This window comes from Oncorhynchus gorbuscha, unplaced genomic scaffold (genome assembly GCF_021184085.1).
Source record: "Oncorhynchus gorbuscha isolate QuinsamMale2020 ecotype Even-year unplaced genomic scaffold, OgorEven_v1.0 Un_scaffold_1228, whole genome shotgun sequence".
NCBI classification, from domain to species: domain Eukaryota; kingdom Metazoa; phylum Chordata; class Actinopteri; order Salmoniformes; family Salmonidae; genus Oncorhynchus; species Oncorhynchus gorbuscha.
Window position 1 is genome coordinate 43,031 of NW_025746066.1, and position 16,858 is coordinate 59,888.

The following is a 16,858-nucleotide window of genomic DNA, read 5'->3' on the forward strand; positions in this document are numbered from 1 at the left end:
GAAAATGTCTGTTTTAGACTTTCCTTGGAAATGTGGTGACCAGTTTTGATTGAATAGTTCCCTAGCAACACAATCTCACCATGGGTAGTCCATATTTCAGATGTGTGTTGGGAATGAAAACAAAATGTTTGGGGTAATATGGATTGTATATTTGCTCCAACAGTGTTTGGAGTAACACTCAAGGTTGCTATGTAACATTTCTTAAATGAGTAATAAACTATTTTATAACGTAACAAAAGGCTACAGTCTTTTATTCAAATAAAATAATTCATGTGATCACATTTTTATTTCCACATTTAGCCGTAACTAGAACACTTAGTCTGAATCCCAAATGGCTTCCTGTTCCCTATAGTGCCTTCAGAAGTACTGACTTATTCCACATTTAGCCGTAACTAGAACACTTAGCCTGCATCCCAAATGGCTTCCTGTTCCCTATAGTGCCATGGTCATCCCTATTACCTCTGATCTGGAGGACTCACTAATATGCATCCCGAACATCCCTGGTCATCCCTATAGTGCCATGGTCATCCCTACTACCTCTGATCTGGATGACTCACTAAACAGAGAACATCCCTGGTCATCCCTACTGCCTCTGATCTGGAGGACTCACTAAACAGAGAACATCCCTGGTCATCCCTACTGCCTCTGATCTGGAGGACTCACTAAACAGAGAACATTTACATTTACATTTACATTTAAGTCATTTAGCAGACGCTCTTATCCAGAGCGACTTACAAATTGGTGCATTCACCTTATGACATCCAGTGGAACAGTCACTTTACAATAGTGCATCTAAATCTTAAAGGGGGGGGTGTGAGGGAATACTTATCCTATCCTAGGTATTCCTGAAAGAGGTGGGGTTTCAGGTGTCTCCGGAAGGTGGTGATTGACTCCGCTGTCCTGGCCGTGAGGGAGTTTGTTCCACCATTGGGGGGCCAGAGCAGCGAACAGTTTTGACTGGGCTGAGCGGGAGCTGTACTTCCTCAGTGGTAGGGAGGCGAGCAGGCCAGAGGTGGATGAACGCAGTGCCCTTGTTTGGGTGTAGGGCCTGATCAGAGCCTGGAGGTACTGAGGTGCCGTTCCCCTCACAGCTCCGTGGGCAAGCACCATAGTCTTGTAGCGGATGCGAGCTTCAACTGGAAGCCAGTGGAGAGAACGGAGGAGCGGGTTGACGTGAGAGAACTTGGGAAGGTTGAACACCAGACGGGCTGCGGCGTTCTGGATGAGTTGAAGGGGTTTAATGGCACAGGCAGGGAGCCCAGCCAACAGCGAGTTGCAGTAATCCAGACGGGAGATGACAAGTGCCTGGATTAGGACCTGCGTCGCTTCCTGTGTGAGGCAGGGTCGTACTCTGCGGATGTTGTAGAGCATGAACCTACAGGAACGGGCCACCGCCTTGATATTGGTTGAGAACGACAGGGTGTTGTCCAGGATCACACCAAGGTTCTTAGCGCTCTGGGAGGAGGACACAATGGAGTTGTCAACCGTGATGGCGAGATCATGGAACGGGCAGTCCTTCCCCGGGAGGAAGAGCAGCTCCGTCTTGCCGAGGTTCAGCTTGAGGTGGTGATCCGTCATCCACACTGATATGTCTGCCAGACATGCAGAGATGCGATTCGCCACCTGGTCATCAGAAGGGGGAAAGGAGAAGATTAGTTGTGTGTCGTCTGCATAGCAATGATAGGAGAGACCATGTGAGGTTATGACAGAGCCAAGTGACTTGGTGTATAGCGAGAATAGGAGAGGGCCTAGAACAGAGCCCTGGGGGACACCAGTGGTGAGAGCGCGTGGTGAGGAGACAGATTCTCGCCACGCCACCTGGTAGGAGCGACCTGTCAGGTAGGACGCAATCCAAGCGTGGGCCGCGCCGGAGATGCCCAACTCGGAGAGGGTGGAGAGGAGGATCTGATGGTTCACAGTATCGAAGGCAGCCGATAGATCTAGAAGGATGAGAGCAGAGGAGAGAGAGTTAGCTTTAGCAGTGCGGAGCGCTCCGTGATACAGAAGAGAGCAGTCTCAGTTGAATGACTAGTCTTGAAACCTGACTGATTTGGATCAAGAAGGTCATTCAGAGAGAGATAGCGGGAGAGCTGGAGAGAAAAGAAAGAAGGGATACTGGTCTGTAATTGTTGACATCGGAGGGATCGAGTGTAGGTTTTTTCAGAAGGGGTGCAACTCTCGCTCTTGAAGACGGAAGGGACGTAGCCAGCGGTCAGGGATGAGTTGATGAGCGAGGTGAGGTAAGGGAGAAGGTCTCCGGAAATGGTCTGGAGAAGAGGGGAGGGGATAGGGTCAAGCGGGCAGGTTGTTGGGCGGCCGGTCGTCACAAGATGCGAGATTTCATCTGGAGAGAGAGGGGAGAAAGAGGTCAGAGCACAGGGTAGGGCAGTGTGAGCAGAACCAGCGGTGTCGTTTGACTTAGCAAACGAGGATCGGATGTCGTCGACCTTCTTTTCAAAATGGTTGACTAAGTCGTCTGCAGAGAGGGAGGAGGGGGGAGGGGGAGGAGGATTCAGGAGGGAGGAGAAGGTGGCAAAGAGCTTCCTAGGGTTAGAGGCAGATGCTTGGAATTTAGCGTGGTAGAAAGTGGCTTTAGCAGCAGAGACAGAGGAGGAAAATGTAGAGAGGAGGGAGTGAAAGGATGCCAGGTCCGCAGGGAGGCGAGTTTTCCTCCATTTCCGCTCGACTGCCCGGAGCCCTGTTCTGTGAGCTCGCAATGAGTCATCGAGCCATGGAGCGGGAGGGGAGGACTGAGCCGGCCTGGAGGATAGGGGACATAGAGAGTCAAAGGATGCAGAGAGGGTGGAGAGGAGGGTTGAGGAGGCAGAATCAGGAGATAGGTTGGAGAATGTTTGAGCGGAGGGAAGAGATGATAGGATGGAAGAGGAGAGAGTAGCGGGGGAGAGAGAGCGAAGGTTGGGAAGGCGCGATACCATCCGAGTAGGGGCAGTGTGGGAGGTGTTGGATGAGAGCGAGAGGGAAAAGGATACAAGGTAGTGGTCGGAGACTTGGAGGGGTGTTGCAATGAGGTTAGTGGAAGAACAGCATCTAGTAAAGATGAGGTCGAGCGTATTGCCTGCCTTGTGAGTAGGGGGGAAGGTGAGAGGGTGAGGTCAAAAGAGAGAGGAGTGGAAAGAAGGAGGCAGAGAGGAATGAGTCAAAGGTAGACATGGGGGAGGTTAAAGTCGCCCAGAACTGTGAGAGGTGAGCCGTCCTCAGGAAAGGAGCTTATCAAGGCATCAAGCTCATTGATGAACTCTCCGAGGGAACCTGGAGGGCGATAAATGATAAGGATGTTAAGCTTGAAAGGGCTGGTAACTGTGACAGCATGGAATTCAAAGGAGGCGATAGACAGATGGGTAAGGGGAGAAAGAGAGAATGACCACATGGGAGAGATGAGGATCCTGGTGCCACCACCCCGCTGACCAGAAGCTCTCGGGGTGTGCGAGAACACGGGGCGGACGAAGAGAGAGCAGTAGGAGTAGCAGTGTTGTCTGTGGTGATCCATGTTTCTCTATTTTTCAAACCAAATACTTTTAGACTTTTATTCAAGTAGTATTTCACTGGGTGACTTCCACTTTAACTTGAGCCAATTTCTAGTAAAGTATCTTTACTTTTACTCAAGTATGACAATTTGGTTATTTTTCCACCACCAAGGAGGTGGAGTCTCCTACTGACTGGTCTCTAATAGGACACTGAGGAGGTGGAGTCTCCTACTGACTGGTCTCTAATAGGACACTGAGGAGGTGGAGTCTCCTACTGACTGGTCTCTAATAGGACACTGAGGAGGTGGAGTCTCCTACTGACTGGTCTCTAATAGGACACTGAGGAGGTGGAGTCTCCTACTGACTGGTCTCTATAGCACACTGAGGAGGTGGAGTCTCCTACTGACTGGTCTCTAATAGCACACTGAGGAGGTGGAGTCTCCTACTGGCTGGTCTCTATAGCACACTGAGGAAGTGGAGCCTCCTACTGGCTGGTCTCTATAGGACACTGAGGAGGTGGAGTCTCCTACTGGCTGGTCTCTATAGCACACTGAGGAGGTGGAGCCTCCTACTGGCTGGTCTCTATAGCACACTGAGGAGGTGGAGTCTCCTACTGGACTGGTCTCTATAGCACACTGAGGAGGTGGAGCTACTCCTACTGGCTGGTCTCTATAGCACACTGAGGAGGTGGAGTCTCCTACTGACTGGTCTCTATAGCACACTGAGGAGGTGGAGCCTCCTACTGGCTGGTCTCTATAGCACACTGAGGAGGTGGGGTCTCCTACTGACTGGTCTCTATAGCACACTGAGGAGGTGGAGTCTCCTACTGACTGGTCTCTATAGCACACTGAGGAGGTGGAGTCTCCTACTGACTGGTCTCTATAGCACACTGAGGAGGTGGAGCCTCCTACTGGCTGGTCTCTATAGCACACTGAGGAGGTGGAGTCTCCTACTGACTGGTCTCTATAGCACACTGAGGAGGTGGAGCGTCCTACTGGCTGGTCTCTATAGCACACTGAGGAGGTGGAGTCTCCTACTGACTGGTCTCTATAGCACACTGAGGAAGTGGAGCCTCCTACTGGCTGGTCTCTATAGCACACTGAGGAGGTGGGGTCTCCTACTGACTGGTCTCTAATAGGACACTGAGGAGGTGGAGCCTCCTACTGGCTGGTCTCTATAGCACACTGAGGAGGTGGAGCCTCCTACTTGCTGGTCTCTATAGGACACTGAGGAGGTGGAGCCTCCTACTGGCTGGTCTCTATAGGACACTGAGGAGGTGGAGTCTCCTAGCACACTGAGGAGGTTCCTACTGGCTGGTCTCTATAGGACACTGAGGAGGTGGAGCCTCCTACTGGCTGGTCTCTATAGGACACTGAGGAGGTGGAGCCTCCTACTGGCTGGTCTCTATAGGACACTGAGGAGGTGGAGTCTCCTACTGGCTGGTCTCTGGCTGGTCTCTATAGGACACTGAGGAGGTGGAGCCTCCTACTTGCTGGTCTCTATAGGACACTGAGGAGGTGGAGCCTCCTACTGGCTGGTCTCTATAGGACACTGAGGAGGTGGAGTCTCCTACTGGCTTGTCTCTATAGGACACTGAGGAGGTGGAGTCTCCTACTGGCTGGTCTCTAGTAGGACACTGAGGAGGTGGAGTCTCCTACTGGCTGGTCTCTATAGGACACTGAGGAGGTGGAGCCTCCTACTGGCTGGTCTCTAGTAGGACACTGAGGAGGTGGAGTCTCCTACTGGCTGGTCTCTATAGGACACTGAGGAGGTGGAGCCTCCTACTGGCTGGTCTCTATAGGACACTGAGGAGGTGGAGTCTCCTACTGGCTGGTCTCTATAGGACACTGAGGAGGTGGAGCCTCCTACTGGCTGGTCTCTATAGGACACTGAGGAGGTGGAGCCTCCTACTGGCTGGTCTCTATAGGACACTGAGGAGGTGGAGTCTCCTACTGGCTGGTCTCTATAGGACACTGAGGAGGTGGATCCTCCTACTGGCTGGTCTGAGGAGGACACTGAGGAGGTGGAGCCTCCTACTGGCTGGTCTCTATAGGACACTGAGGAGGTGGAGTCTCCTACTGGCTGGTCTCTATAGGACACTGAGGAGGTGGAGTCTCCTACTGGCTGGTCTCTATAGGACACTGAGGAGGTGGAGCCTCCTACTGGCTGGTCTCTATAGGACACTGAGGAGGTGGAGCCTCCTATTTGGCTGGTCTCTATAGGACACTGAGGAGGTGGAGTCTCCTACTGGCTGGTCTCTATAGGACACTGAGGAGGTGGAGTCTCCTACTGGCTGGTCTCTAGTAGGACACTGAGGAGGTGGAGTCTCCTACTGGCTGGTCTCTATAGGACACTGAGGAGGTGGAGCCTCCTACTGGCTGGTCTCTATAGGACACTGAGGAGGTGGAGTCTCCTACTGGCTGGTCTCTATAGCACACTGAGGAGGTGGAGTCTCCTACTGGCTGGTCTCTATAGGACACTGAGGAGGTGGAGTCTCCTACTGGCTGGTCTCTATAGCACACTGAGGAGGTGGAGCCTCCTACTGGCTGGTCTCTATAGGACACTGAGGAGGTGGAGCCTCCTACTGGCTGGTCTCTATAGGACACTGAGGAGGTGGAGTCTCCTACTGGCTAGGTGGGGTCTCTATACTGGCACACTGAGGAGGTGGAGTCTCCTACTGGCTGGTCTCTAATAGGACACTGAGGAGGTGGATTCTCCTACTGACTGGTCTCTAGGACACTGAGGAGGTGGAGTCTCCTACTGGCTGGTCTCTATAGGACACTGAGGAGGTGGAGTCTCCTACTGGCTGGTCTCTATAGGACACTGAGGAGGTGGAGTCTCCTAGCACACTGGCTGGTCTCTAGGCTGGTCTCTATAGGACACTGAGGGAGGTGGAGTCTCCTACTGGCTGGTCTCTATAGGACACTGAGGAGGTGGGGCCTCCTACTGGCTGGTCTCTATAGCACACTGAGGAGGTGGAGCCTCCTACTTGCTGGTCTCTATAGGACACTGAGGAGGTGGAGTCTCCTACTGGCTGGTCTCTATAGCACACTGAGGAGGTGGAGTCTCCTACTGGCTGGTCTCTAGTAGGACACTGAGGAGGTGGAGTCTCCTACTGGCTGGTCTCTATAGGACACTGAGGAGGTGGAGCCTCCTACTGACTGGTCTCTATAGGACACTGAGGAGGTGGAGTCTCCTACTGGCTGGTCTCTATAGCACACTGAGGAGGTGGAGTCTCCTACTGGCTGGTCTCTATAGCACACTGAGGAGGTGGAGTCTCCTACAGGCTGGTCTCTATAGCACACTGAGGAGGTGGAGCCTCCTACTAGCTGGTCTCTATAGCACACTGAGGAGGTGGAGCCTCCTACTGGCTGGTCTCTATAGGACACTGAGGAGGTGGAGTCTCCTACAGGCTAGTCTCTATAGCACACTGAGGAGGTGGAGTCTCCTACTAGCTGGTCTCTAATAGGACACTGAGGAGGTGGAGCCTCCTACTGACTGGTCTCTATAGGACACTGAGGAGGTGGAGCCTCCTACTGGCTGGTCTCTAATAGGTCACTGAGGAGGTGGAACCTCCTACTGGCTGGTCTCTAAAGGACACTGAGGAGGTGGAGCCTCCTACTGGCTGGTCTCTATAGGACACTGAGGAGGTGGAGCCTCCTACTGGCTGGTCTCCATAGGACACTGAGGAGGTGGAGCCTCCTACTGGCTGGTGTCTATAGGACACTGAGGAGGTGGAGTCCCCTACTGGCTGGTCTCTATAGGACACTCAGGACAGACAGCAGAGAGCTAGAGTAGGGCTCCCCTTTTAGGCTCAGTCTGGTCACTACCAGTATAGTTACTCTTCCAATCCTGACAGTGATAGCTGGAAAACAAAGCCTTTGGCTGGGACTGACAGGAACGAGTGGAGAGATGTTTATAATATATGCCATTTAGCAGACGCTTTTATCCAAAGCGACTTACAGTCATGTGTGCATACATTCTACGTATGGGTGGTCCCGGGATCGAACCCACTACCCTGGCGTTACAAGCGCCATGCTCTACCAACCGAGCTACAGAAAGACGGTCTCTAATAGGACACTGAGGAGGTGGAACCTGTTTAGTCTCTCTATGAAGTCATTCATTAAACAGAGATGATTAGATCAGCATGTTGTCAGGGAGAGGCTGGAATGTATTCTATCATGATTAAACCTCATGTACTGTAATGCACTGTCAGCAATGTGGACTCACAGTCAGCTATGGAGTCTCACTGTCAGCTACGGAGTCTCACTGTCAGCAATGTGGACTCACAGTCAGCTACGTAGTTTCACTGTCAGCTACGTTGTCTCACTGTCAGCTACGTAGTCTCACTGTCAGCTACGGAGTCTCACTGTCAGCTACGTAGTCTCACTGTCAGCTACGGAGTCTCTCTGTAAGCTACGGAGTCTCACTGTCAGCTACGTAGTCTCACTGTCAGCTACGGAGTCTCTCTGTAAGCTGGTGGAACGGTGGAACAAACTCCCTCACGACGCCAGGACAGCGGAGTCAATCACCACCTTCCGAAGACACCTGAAACCCCACCTCTTTAAGGAATACCTAGGATAGGATAAGTAATCCTTCTCACCCCCCCCTTTAAGATTTAGATGCACTATTGTAAAGTGACTGTTCCACTGGATGTCATAAGGTGAATGCACCAATTTGTAAGTCGCTCTGGATAAGAGCGTCTGCTAAATGACTTAAATGTAAATGTAAATGTAAGCTACGGAGTCTCACTGTCAGCTACGTTGTCTCACTGTCAGCTACGTTGTCTCACTGTCAGCTACGGAGTCTCACTGTAAGCTACGGAGTCTCACTGTCAGCTACGTTGTTTCACTGTAAGCTATGTAGTCTCACTGTCAGCTACGTTGTTTCACTGTCAGCTACGGAGTCTCACAGTCAGCTACGTAGTTTCACTGTCAGCTACAGAGTCACTGTCAGCTATGGAGTTTCACTGTAACAATACAGCCTGCTGATCATAGTGTAACAATACAGCCTGCTGATCATAGTGTACTGTAACAATACAGCCTGCTGATCATAGTGTACTATAACAATACAGCCTGCTGATCATAGTGTACTGTAACAATACAGCCTGCTGATCATAGTGTAACAATACAGCCTGCTGATCATAGTGTACTGTAACAATACAGCCTGCTGATCATAGTGTACTGTCACAATACAGCCTACTGATCATAGTGTAACAATACAGCCTGCTGATCATAGTGTAACAATACAGCCTGCTGATCATAGTGTAACAATACAGCCTGCTGATCATAGTGTAACAATACAGCCTGCTGATCATAGTGTAACAATACAGCCTGCTGATCATAGTGTAGTGTAACTATACAGCCTGCTGATCATAGTGTAGTGTAACTATACAGCCTGCTGATCATAGTGTAACAATACAGCCTGATGATCATAGTGTAACAATACAGCCTGCTGATCATAGTGTAACAATACAGCCTGCTGATCATAGTGTACTGTAACAATACAGCCTGCTGATCATAGTACTGTAACAATACAGCCTGCTGATCATAGTGTACTGTAACAATACAGCCTGCTGATCATAGTGTAACAATACAGCCTGCTGATCATAGTGTAACAATACAGCCTGTAACAATACAGCCTGCTGATCATAGTGTAACAATACAGCCTGCTGATCATAGTGTACTGTAACAATACAGCCTACTGATCATGTAACAATACAGCCTGTGATCATAGTGTAACAATACAGCCTGCTGATCATAGTGTAACAATACAGCCTGCTGATCATAGTGTAACAATACAGCCTGCTGTTCATAGTGTCATACAGCCTGCTGATCATGTAACAATACACTGCTGATCATAGTGTAACAATACAGCCTGCTGATCATAGTGTAACAATACAGCCTGCTGATCATAGTGTAACAATACAGCCTGCTGATCATAGTGTAACAATACAGCCTGCTGATCATAGTGTAACAATACAGCCTGCTGATCATAGTGTAACAATACAGCCTGCTGATCATAGTGTAACAATACAGCCTGCTGTAACAATACAGCCTGCTGATCATAGTGTACTGTAACAATACAGCCTGCTGATCAGTGTACTGTAACAATACAGCCTGATCATAGTGATCAGCCTGTAACAATACAGCCTGCTGATCATAGTGTAACGATACAGCCTGCTGAAAAGTGACTGTTCCACTGGATGTCATAAGGTGAATGCACCAATTTGTAAGTCGCTCTGGATAATAGTGCTAAATGACTGTAAATGTAAATGTAATACAGCCTGCTGATCACGTTGTCTCACTGTCAGCTACGTTGTCTCACTGTCAGCTACGGAGTCTCACTGTAACAATACAGCCTGTTTCACTGATCATCAGCTACGTTGTTTCACTGTCAACGGAGTCTCACAGTCCTACTGAGTCACTGTAGTGTAACAATACAGCCTGCTGATCATAGTGTAACAATACAGCCTGCTGATCATAGTGTAACAATACAGCCTGCTGATCATAGTGTAGTGTAACAATACAGCCTGCTGATCATAGTGTACTGTAACAATACAGCCTGCTGATCATAGTGTAACAATACAGCCTGCTGATCATAGTGTACTGTAACAATACAGCCTGCTGATCATAGTGTACTGTCACAATACAGCCTGCTGATCATAGTGTACTGTAACAATACAGCCTGCTGATCATAGTGTAACAATACAGCCTGCTGATCATAGTGTAACAATACAGCCTGCTGATCATAGTGTACTGTAACAATACAGCCTGCTGATCATAGTGTACTGTCACAATACAGCCTACTGATCATAGTGTAACAATACAGCCTGCTGATCATAGTGTAACAATACAGCCTGCTGATCATAGTGTAACAATACAGCCTGCTGATCATAGTGTAACAATACAGCCTGCTGATCATAGTGTAGTGTAACAATACAGCCTGCTGATCATAGTGTACTGTAACAATACAGCCTGCTGATCATAGTGTACTGTAACAATACAGCCTGCTGATCATAGTGTAACAATACAGCCTACTGATCATAGTGTAACAATACAGCCTGCTGATCATAGTGTAACAATACAGCCTGCTGATCATAGTGTAACACTGTAACAATACAGCCTGCTGATCATAGTGTAACAATACAGCCTGCTGATCATAGTGTACTGTAACAATACAGCCTGCTGATCATAGTGTAACAATACAGCCTGCTGATCATAGTGTACTGTAACAATACAGCCTGCTGATCATAGTGTACTGTAACAATACAGCCTGCTGATCATAGTGTACTGTAACAATACAGCCTGCTGATCATAGTGTAACAATACAGCCTGCTGATCATAGTGTAACAATACAGCCTGCTGATCATAGTGTAACAATACAGCCTGCTGATCATAGTGTAACAATACAGCCTGCTGATCATAGTGTAACAATACAGCCTGCTGATCATAGTGTAACAATACAGCCTGCTGATCATAGTGTACTGTAACAATACAGCCTGCTGATCATAGTGTAACAATACAGCCTGCTGATCATAGTGTAACAATACAGCCTGCTGATCATAGTGTAACAATACAGCCTGCTGATCATAGTGTAACAATACAGCCTGCTGATCATAGTGTAACAATACAGCCTGCTGATCATAGTGTAGTGTAACTATACAGCCTGCTGATCATAGTGTACTGTAACAATACAGCCTGCTGATCATAGTGTAACAATACAGCCTGCTGATCATAGTGTAACAATACAGCCTGCTGATCATAGTGTAACAATACAGCCTGCTGATCATAGTGTACTGTAACAATACAGCCTGCTGATCATAGTGTACTGTAACAATACAGCCTGCTGATCATAGTGTACTGTAACAATACAGCCTGCTGATCATAGTGTACTGTAACAATACAGCCTGCTGATCATAGTGTAACAATACAGCCTGCTGATCATAGTGTAACAATACAGCCTGCTGTACTGTAACAATACAGCCTGCTGATCATAGTGTAACAATACAGCCTGCTGATCATAGTGTAACAATACAGCCTGCTGATCATAGTAACAATACAGCCTGATAACAATACAGCCTGCTGATCATATCATAGCCTGCTGATCATGTAACAATACAGCCTGCTGATCATAGTGTACTGTAACAATACAGCCTGCTGATCATAGTGTAACAATACAGCCTGCTGATCATAGTGTAACAATACAGCCTGCTGATCATAGTGTAACAATACAGCCTGCTGATCATAGTGTACTGTAACAATACAGCCTGCTGATCATAGTGTAACAATACAGCCTGCTGATCATACTGTAACAATACAGCCTGCTGATCATAGTGTACTGTAACAATACAGCATGCTGATCATAGTGTAACAATACAGCCTGCTGATCATAGTGTAACAATACAGCCTGCTGATCATAGTGTAACAATACAGCCTGCTGATCATAGTGTAACAATACAGCCTGCTGATCATAGTGTACTGTAACAATACAGCCTGCTGATCATAGTGTACTGTAACAATACAGCCTGCTGATCATAGTGTACTGTAACAATACAGCCTGCTGATCATAGTGTAACAATACAGCCTGCTGATCATAGTGTAACAATACAGCCTGCTGATCATAGTGTACTGTAACAATACAGCCTGCTGATCATAGTGTAACAATACAGCCTGCTGATCATAGTGTAACAATACAGCCTGCTGATCATAGTGTAACAATACAGCCTGCTGATCATAGTGTAGTGTAACAATACAGCCTGCTGAACATACAGCCTGCTGATCATAGTGTCACAATACAGCCTGCTGATCATAGTGTAACAATACAGCCTGCTGATCATAGTGTACTGTAACAATACAGCCTGCTGATCATAGTGTACTGTCACAATACAGCCTGCTGATCATAGTGTACTGTAACAATACAGCCTGCTGGTCATAGTGTAACAATACAGCCTGCTGATCATAGTGTAACAATACAGCCTGCTGATCATAGTGTAACAATACAGCCTGCTGATCATAGTGTACTGTAACAATACAGCCTGCTGATCATAGTGTAACAATACAGCCTGCTGATCATAGTGTAACAATACAGCCTGCTGATCATAGTGTACTGTAACAATACAGCCTGCTGATCATAGTGTAACAATACAGCCTGCTGATCATAGTGTAGTGTAACAATACAGCCTGCTGATCATAGTGTACTGTAACAATACAGCCTGCTGATCATAGTGTACTGTAACAATGCAGCCTGCAGATCATAGTGTAACAATACAGCCTGCTGATCATAGTGTACTGTAACAATACAGCCTGCTGATCATGGTGTACTGTAACAATACAGCCTGCTGACCATAGTGTAACAATACGGCCTGCTGATCATAGTGTACTGTAACAATACAGCCTGCTGACCATAGTGTACTGTAACAATACAGCCTGCTGACCATAGTGTAACAATACAGCCTGCTGATCATAGTGTACTGTAACAATATAGCCTGCTGATCATAGTGTAACAATACAGCCTGCTGATCATAGTGTACTGTAACAATACAGCCTGCTGATCATAGTGTAACAATACAGCCTGCTGATCATAGTGTACTGTAACAATACAGCCTGCTGATCATAGTGTACTGTAACAATACAGCCTGCTGATCATAGTGTACTGTAACAATACAGCCTGCTGATCATAGTTGTGTTTTATATGGGTCTCATGGTGCCAGAATATTATCTGTACTTTCTGTGTCTTTCATGTTAGCCTGGTGGTAGAAACTGTCTGTACTCTATGGGTGTCTTTCATGTTAGCCTGGTGGTAGAAACTGTCTGTACTGTCTGTGTCTTTCATGTTAGCCTGGTGGTAGAAACTGTCTGTACTGTCTGTGACTTTCATGTTAGCCTGGTGTGGTGGTAGAAACCGTCTGTACTCTATGGGTGTCTTTCATGTTAGCCTGGTGGTAGAAACTGTCTGTACTGTCTGTGTCTTTCATGTTAGCCTGGTGGTAGAAACCGTCTGTACTCTATGGGTGTCTTTCATGTTAGCCTGGTGGTAGAAACTGTCTGTACTGTCTGTGTCTTTCATGTTAGCCTGGTGTGGTGGTAGAAACCGTCTGTACTCTATGGGTGTCTTTCATGTTAGCCTGGTGGTAGAAACTGTCTGTACTGTCTGTGACTTTCATGTTAGCCTGGTGGTAGAAACTGTCTGTACTGTCTGTGTGTTTCATGTTAGCCTGGTGGGAGAAACTGTCTGTACTGTCTGTGTCTTTCATGTTAGCCTGGTGGTAGAAACTGTCTGTACTGTCTGTGTCTTTCATGTTAGCCTGGTGTGGTGGTAGAAACCGTCTGTACTCTATGGGTGTCTTTCATGTTAGCCTGGTAGTAGAAACTGTCTGTACTGTCTGTGACTTTCATGTTAGCCTGGTGGTAGAAACTGTCTGTACTGTCTGTGTCTTTCATGTTAGCCTGGTGGTAGAAACTGTCTGTACTGTCTGTGTCTTTCATGTTAGCCTGGTGTGGTGGTAGAAACCGTCTGTACTGTCTCTAGGTCTTTCATGTTAGCCTGGTGGTAGAAACCGTCTGTACTGTCTCTAGGTCTTTCATGTTAGCCTGGTGGTAGAAACCGTCTGTACTGTCTCTAGGTCTTTCATGTTAGCCTGGTGGTAGAAACCGTCTGTACTGTCTCTAGGTCTTTCATGTTAGCCTGGTGGTAGAAACCGTCTGTACTGTCTCTAGGTCTTTCATGTTAGCCTGGTGGTAGAAACCGTCTGTACTGTCTCTAGGTCTTTCATGTTAGCCTGGTGGTAGAAACCGTCTGTACTGTCTCTAGGTCTTTCATGTTAGCCTGGTGGTAGAAACCGTCTGTACTGTCTCTAGGTCTTTCATGTTAGCCTGGTGGTAGAAACCGTCTGTACTGTCTCTAGGTCTTTCATGTTAGCCTGGTGGTAGAAACCGTCTGTACTGTCTCTAGGTCTTTCATGTTAGCCTGGTGGTAGAAACCGTCTGTACTGTCTCTAGGTCTTTCATGTTAGCCTGGTGGTAGAAACCGTCTGTACTGTCTCTAGGTCTTTCATGTTAGCCTGGTGGTAGAAACCGTCTGTACTGTCTCTAGGTCTTTCATGTTAGCCTGGTGGTAGAAACCGTCTGTACTGTCTCTAGGTCTTTCATGTTAGCCTGGTGGTAGAAACCGTCTGTACTGTCTCTAGGTCTTTCATGTTAGCCTGGTGGTAGAAACCGTCTGTACTGTCTCTAGGTCTTTCATGTTAGCCTGGTGGTAGAAACCGTCTGTACTGTCTCTAGGTCTTTCATGTTAGCCTGGTGGGAGATCCAGACCTTTCTGGGATCATTTCACCTGTTTGTTGAATTGCCCATCCATTCTGTGTGTGTGTGTGTGTGTGTGTGTGTGTGTGTGTGTGTGTGTGTGTGTGTGTGTGTGTGTGTGTGTGTGTGTGTGTGTGTGTGTGTGTGTGTGTGTGTGTGTGTGTGTGTGTGTGTGTGTGTGTGTGTGTGTGTGTGTGTGTGTGTGTGTGTGTGTGTGTGTGTGTGTGTGTGTGTGTGTGTACTACAATGATACACTGTACTTCTTTACTACAGAGGAAGGGAAGAAAGAGAATTGATGATGTCAAGGAACAGTACATCACAGTCTCTCTCTCTCTCCCCCCCCTCTTTCTCTCTCTCTCTCTCTCTCTCTTCTTTCTCTCTCTCTCTCTCTCTCTCTCTCTCTCTCTCTCTCTCTCTCTCTCTCTCTCTCTCTCTCTCCTGGTGGGTAGAAACCCTCTTTCTCTCTCTCTCCCTCCCCCTCTTTCTTTCTCTCTCCCTCCCCCTCTTTCTCTCTCTCTCCCTCCCCCTCTTTCTTTCTCTCTCCCTCCCCTCTCTCTTTTTATCTCTCTCCCCTCTCTCCCTCTCTCGGTCCTCTCTCTCGCTCTCGCTCTCTCTCTCTCTCCCCCTCTTTCTCTCTCTCTCCCTCCCCTCTCTTTCTTTCTCTCTCCCTCCCCCTCTTTCTCTCTCTCTCCCTTCCCTCTTTCTTTCTCTCTCCCTCCCCCTCTCTCTTTTATCTCTCTCCCCTCTCTCCCTCTCTCGGTCCTCTCTCTCGCTCTCGCTCTCTCGCTCTCTCTCTCTCTCTCTCTCTCTCCCCCTCTCTCTTTTTATCTCTCTCCCCTCTCTCCCTCTCTCGGTCCTCTCTCTCACTCTCGCTCTCTCTCTCTCTCTCTCTCTCTCTCTCTCTCTCTCTCTCTCTCTCTCTCTCTCTCTCTCCCTCTCTCTTTTTATCTCTCTCCCCCCTCTCCCTCTCTCTCTCTCTTTCTCTTTCTCTCTCTCAAAGCTGTGGACTTCTCAAGGAGGAGGGTCATTTTCAAAGCTGTGATTTGTGAGATGTCAGTCCGGTCCATTCCGGTAGAGGGTGGTCACTCTGTCACATCTGTGATAATGTGTTGTGAGTGATGTGACAGAGCAGTGGAGTGTGAAACAGACTCTTGTCTCCTTCTAGCCTCAACAGAAACCATTGAGCCGGTCTGGCTGGTGAAGCCCAGACGTAATAACAGCATTTGTATGTTGTACTCTTTCATATAGTGAAGGTCTGGCAACACATCACAGAGCTCTTCTCCAGCCAAACATCTGAGACTCCTTTCTCTCTCTGTCCTCAGCCTTCAGCTGACTTCTTACAAACCCCCCTTGATGCTCCAAACCCCTCCTCTTCTCTCCTTCTCCCATTTCTTCCCTCCTCCCCTCCTCCCCTCCTCTTCTCTCCTTCTTCCCTCCTCCTCCCTCCTCTTCTCTCCTTCTCCCCTCTCTTCTCTCCTTCTCCCCTCTCTTCTCCCCTTCTCCCCTCTCTTCTCTCCTCCTCCCTTTCTTCCCTCCTCCTCCCCTCCTCTTCTCTCCTTCTCCCCTCCTCTTCTCTCCTTCTCCTCTCTCTTCTCTCCTTCTCCCCTCCTCTTCTCTCCTTCTCCCCTCTCTTCTCTCCTCCTCCCCTCCTCTTCTCTCCTTCTCCCCTCTCTTCTCTCCTTCTCCCTTCCTCTTTTCTCCTCCTCCCCTCCTCTTCTCTCCTTCTCCCCTCTCTTCTCTCCTTCTCCCCTCCTCTTCTCTCCTTCTCCCCTCCTCTTCTCTCCTTCTCCCCTCTCTTCTCTCCTTCTCCCCTCCTCTTCTCACCTTCTCCCCTCTCTTCTCTCCTTCTCCCCTCCCTTCTCCCCTCTCTTCTCTCCTCCTCCCCTTTCTTCCCTCCTCCTCCCCTCCTCTTCTCTCCTTCTCCCCTCCTCTTCTCTCCTTCTCCTTCTCCCCTCCTCTTCTCTCCTTCTCCTCTCTCTTCTCTCCTTCTCCCCTCCTCTTCTCTCCTTCTCCCCTCCTCTTCTCTCCTTCTCCCCTCCTCTTCTCTCCTTCTCCCCTCCTCTTCTCTCC